The sequence below is a fragment of the Orbicella franksi genome, chromosome 1 (assembly GCF_964199315.1).
Source record: "Orbicella franksi chromosome 1, jaOrbFran1.1, whole genome shotgun sequence".
Lineage (NCBI taxonomy): Eukaryota > Metazoa > Cnidaria > Anthozoa > Scleractinia > Merulinidae > Orbicella > Orbicella franksi.
In genome coordinates, this window is record NC_138145.1 from 14,546,659 (window position 1) to 14,552,501 (window position 5,843).

Below are 5,843 nucleotides of genomic sequence, written 5' to 3' on the forward strand. Positions count from 1 at the left end.
ATGATGAAATCTTATAGCTGTTGTATTGAACAATAAGTATCAACCTAGCAATCTAAGATATTTAAATTTAATGCCAATTCACTAACACAGGTACAGTGTAGGTGATACTTCAAAGCATTAAAAATGTTTAAAGTGGTTGAATTTATGCCAGAAAGTGTTGAAGGTCACCATGTTAGACTGTAATGTACCAGGGGCCCATTTCTCGAAGGCCCCAAAAAGTTTTCGCACCCAGAAAGCCATACCAAAATCTGAAACCTTATGCTTACAGAGCTGTTTTATTCGCTTATTCTCAATATGAACAGAGGTTTCCTTCACACAAGACGTTTCAGGCATATACAGCTCTTAGTTTTTAGACACAGCTCAATTAAAGATGGCTTTGTGGGCCCAAAAAGTTTCCACGGCCTTCAAGAAATGAGCCTTGGACCCCTTATAGAGTCATAAGTACTGTAGACTTCTCAGTGGCTGATTTTTTTCCTGATCAAGCATCAATGCCAAGGAGTATGCATGTATTGACCACTCTCAATTTTACTTCATCCTAAAAGTAACATAAAACATTTTGTTATGTCTGAGTATGAATCAGCAAATTCTGTGTATGATATCAATCAGCGAATTTTACACTGGAGTTATTATTTTGTTTCTTATCATTCCAATTTATACTGTGACCTTTGAAATCGGACTGTAGCCGGTCATGTTGACCGGCCAAAGTAATTTTAACTCGGTCACGTCTCATTTCTGACCGAAATTTACGAAAAAATCAAGTACACGTAATGTGAGCCAAATTAAACCCACAAATATACATGTAGTTTGTTTGTTCCAGTCACTGCTACACTGCTTAAAAATTGGCTTAATATTTTTCTGAACGGATTTAACCCCAGTCACCCGAATGGCATTCCTATCGATCTTGAATGCATGAAAAAACAGCAAGCGAATGGTCTTTAGCAGTTCTAACAGATACATGTATGCATTGGTGTATGTTTTCATAAGAGGTCATAATAAAAAAGAGCTTAAAACTCTCAGATTTACAGTTGGGGATTTGACTGTTTATTCAAGAATGAACAACGTGACCGTCTGAACATGACATGACTGGTAAACATGACCGGCTAGTGAAGTTTTTGGCCGGTCAAGTCACCATTCTGGCCAGACATTGCCCATTGACCGGCCATTATTTTGAGCCCTGAATATTCATCAATCAAACAGATCTTACATCTACATCTGTAGCTACTGTGTGACAAAAAATTTGCATCTCTGATTGGAAGGCACTGAATGTCAGAGGATGTAGAAGAACTAAACTCAAAATCTGTGGCAGTAAATATTCGATGTTCACTATCTCCTACATTGTAATATTCATGCACAATAAATCAAACTCCTATCAAACAATGTTTAAATAATAAGTCAAGTTATTTGCAGGCACGATTTGATTGTTTCTTACGTACACTTATGCTCTATTGGTGGACAAAGGTACAGATGATGTCATAAACGTTTGTTTTTGTTTCTTTGTTATGTATTACGAAGCAGATGGATTTTATGTTGTCATGCATCTGTTCAGTAATAGATCACAGAAGACATCAAAATGTGGTAAGAACATCAGTGACACACGCCTGAAAAATTCACAGATTCTGTGACACACTCTGGTAATGGCTTATGTGAATATTTTTTGTTTTTACCGCATTTTGATGGTATCTGTGATCTACTCAAGGCAGGAAAAAACCTAGGTCTGATTTCCTCAGCCAAGTAAATTTTGCTCTTGGGCAAGTGAAAATAGAAGTTCGGTGGCCCAGTGGGCAAGTGAAATTACAATGTAGCCTCAGTAGTCTTGTGAGTCTGACTAAAAATGCCAGCTTGATAAATGATAATTTCCAGTCATCCCATTTCAAAACTTAAGACCTAAAAGTTAGTTAATTATTAGGTTGAAAGCAAGAATTAGTTAGGAATCCGAGTGTACTTCATTCGCATTTGTCCTCTGATTTCCTTACTGGCCACCACACTGGCAACTAATATTTAAATGGGGGCAAGTGAAAACTGAAATTGACTAGCCCACTGGGCAAGTGACTTACAATTTTTTTTCCTGCCCTGCTACAGATGCATGAACAGATGCATGACACATGAAACCTACATGTATTTGGTAAGAGCCGAATTTTGTACAAGTAAAATGTACAGCTGTAACAGGTCTCTAAAGTGCTGTCTCATCATCCCAGGGCAAGGCAATCGATTGAAATCGATCCATAAATTGATATAAATCAATAAATTGAAGTTAATGTAAGTGTTATCAGTGCTATCAATCAATTGATAGAAATTCATACTCACATGCTAGAGAAGTTCCAAGTTATCGATTTGATTTTACCAAGTTTATCAGTCATTACAGAATCAATTGAAAGTTGGTCTCTCTTTGTTAGTTCACATAAACTGTAGAAAAATTGTGTCCCTCAACACAATGTTTGATTGTAACTTTTTTATGTAGATTTCAAAGGCACTACCAAAGACCCCCAAAACATAGTCCCCGATACATGTATGCCAGCAAAATATTGTTTACAAGATACGATGTTATGTTTTAATGCAATTTTACTCATGATTTCATATTTCACTTTATATCTTTTGTTCATTTCTTTCTTATTAAATGTTGCTTAAAAGATAAGCTAGTATCAGCAAAATTGATAATGCTTATTGAAAATTTGATCCCAATCGATTACTCATGACGAATCCTTTTATTGATTTCTGATATCATTGACTAATTTCTATTGATTGTTATGAAATAATCGAATGACTATACTGTGTCGTCCAAGACAAGTAGATTTTCCTGCCTGGGCAAGTTACTCTTCCTTTTTTTCAAGTCCTGTGTAGTTTTCATGACAGTTTGAGGTAAATGTATACCTCTTTATAAAGTATCATAGTGTTTTTTTTTTTTGTGAAAGAAAATTCCACAACATTTAACTTACTATCAGCACCAGTGGGTGCAATGTTCATGTACAGTTGTGTATAACAGCATATTGTAACTTGCATGTAGGTACAATTGTAGACACTTGAGTAACTTCAGAATACTTGCTCTAGCATCAGAGAAATCTCTCTGCTGGAGATGGCACATTACATTTTAGCTTACTAGCATTCACATCAGAGGGCAACATAACCTTACAAGAGCATGCATCAGAAGGAATCATAAGGTGCATATACAGTGCAGCTCAGATATATCCGAACCAAAATATACGCGTAATGCGCGTCAGCCCAATACGCGTATACGCGTATGCATATACGCACATACGCGTATGCATATACGCACATACGCGTATGCATATACGCACATACGCGTATACAGCATATACGCGTATGCCTGATTAGTATGTATGAGATAACCTATTGTTTCTTCTTTTCTTATCAGGTCATTGTTGTTTTCAATGGCTTGACAGCTTGCCACAGAGCGAGAAAGAGTTTTCTTTATTTTGAATACGCGTACACAATATACGCGCGTATGCCTACAGACTAATTAAAATGTTAGCTGAAACTAACATTTTGCAATTGGGCACTTGACTGGAAATTAACTGACTGAATATTGATTAAAAGAGAGAGTATTTTGTCGTTAAATCAAAAATTTACTATTTTTTTTTTTTTTTGTCAAATAGAACCGGGGATACACGCTTCAACAATCCCATCTTCATGGAGCAAACATCACAACCGAAAGATAACATCTTCTCGAAACAAAGTCTGAACACGGTCCAAGCAAGCGACTTGGAAACGTGTGCCGAAACACACAACTTTTCCTCGAAGAAAATTAAAAATAACAAAATGTGAGCGGCGCACCATAGAATCTTCGATAAACAATTCTTTTGTCAGGAAAAGAGTAATTTACTATTTGAATGAACGGTTTGTGTCAGATACCGGAGATATCACTTTCTCGACAAGGTCGAAACGCTTCAAACAATAAACATCTCGCAAGCGACTTGCCGACGCATGCCGAAACACAGAACTTTTCCTTGAAGAAAAAATAACTAAACGTGAGCAGCGCGCCATAGAAACTTTGATAAACATTTCTTTGGCTAAAGAAAGAGCATTTTACCGTTTGAATGAACGATTTGTGTCAAATAGAACCGGAGATATCATTTTTTCGACAAGGTCTTCGGAAAGCTTCAAACAATAAACATCTCGCAAGCGACTTGCCGACGCATGCCGAAACACAGAACTTTTACTTGAGGAAAAAATGACTAAACGTGAGCAGCGCGCCATAGAAACTCTGGTAAAAGGAAGAGCATTTTACCGTTTGAATGAACGATTTGTGTCAAATAAAACCGGAGATATCATTTTTTCAACGAGGATCTTCAGACAATAAACGCTTCGCAAACAACTTGCCGACGCGTGCCGAAACACACAACTTTTCCTTGAAGAAAAAATAACTAAACGTGAGCGGCGCACCATAGAAACTTTGATAAACAATTTTTTCGTCAAGGAAAGAGTATTTTACCATTTGAATGCATGATCTGTATCAAATATAACCGGAGATATCATTTTTTCGACGAGGATCTTCAGAACGCTAATTCAGACAATAAACATTTCGCAAACGACTTGCCGACACGTGCCGAAACACAGATCTTTACTTGTAAGAACATAAAGTTCACGTGTTAAAATAGGGAGTTCAAGCGACTGTATCAATTTTCTTCCCATTTTTAGTAGCTTAAGATCAAGTGTTGATAAACGGTAGTTTGTCGGTGAATTTGCGAAGTGATCGAAATATGATAGCTTTTATTGACCAGCTGACGTTTTAACAATATGCAAATTTCGCTTTGAAGCCATTTTCATTCTCAAGAAACATAATGTCCTTTGTTTGACTAACGATGCTTCACATAAAGAAACTTGTGGGAATGCATAACAAAGAGACATATACGCGCGTATATACGCGTATATATGCGCGTATATACGCGTATATGTGCGCGTATATACGCGTATATGTGCGCGTATTGACATACGCGTATACGCAAAATACGCTCGTATGATACGCGTATGCGTAGTTCGCTTATATCTGAGCTGCACTGTAAGCCAATAACAAATGTCGCATGCTCTTACTCAGTTATCGAGAACAGATAAAAACAGATAATAAAACTCTTTATGCACGGCAGGTAAACATCACCAAAGTCGATTCCACAAGCAATGTAACTTCTCCTTGATAATGACACATTCACAACCAAAGGCAAAACGAAATGTATCTTGACGTTACTTTACTCTACCCGTTCAATTTATGCAAAACTTGCTTACCTGTTGTTGTTGTTCGTCTGTAATCGCTATCTTCAGCTTCTGGGTAACGGAAAACTTTGCCTTGAAACCGTGCACGGTGACGAAGCGAAGGTAGAGTGGATTTTGGCCCGCTAAGACAGAGCTCGAGTTCGATGCAAGTTCCAACGAACTGCCAAACATGGCGGGAGAACCGAGAGAACTTGGTACCTAACATGAAGACCGCTGATTCCTGCTTGTTGGAGATCGGGCACTCATAAGGCTGGTATGCTCTCATAAAGGGACTGGGATAACAGTGATGGCAATGAAAGCACAAAACGGTAGAAATCAAACAAACAAAACAAAACAAAAACAAAACAAAACAGTGAACATGCAAGGGCAGACTTTATTGTATTAATCTTACTTGTAGAATGTTCATGTTTCGGAATATTTAACGCTCTAAATCGATGATATTTGGTTCATTTTCAACGGTTCAGGGGCACAATTGTGACCTCGATCTTTCGTGATATGAGAAATTTAATGTCTGTTGTTTTCGGATTGTTTAAAATGTCATTTTGGGTACCGAAAAGAAGTCAGCTGTCATTTTCGGAAAGGCGGTAAGACGTAACGTTTTCGGGAAATGGACAAAAAAG

The 5,843-nt window shown here is 37.4% G+C and overlaps 1 long non-coding RNA gene across 1 annotated transcript; it reads right to left on the reverse strand.

Moving 5' to 3' along the window:
* Nucleotides 1-341: 341 nt before the first annotated feature.
* Nucleotides 342-5,536, reverse strand: LOC145492131 (uncharacterized). Its single transcript, XR_014049948.1, has 2 exons — nucleotides 5,236-5,536; nucleotides 342-535 (listed from the first exon to the last, which is right to left on the reverse strand). It is a non-coding gene; the product is annotated as an uncharacterized LOC145492131 (long non-coding RNA).
* Nucleotides 5,537-5,843: the final 307 nt, after the last annotated feature.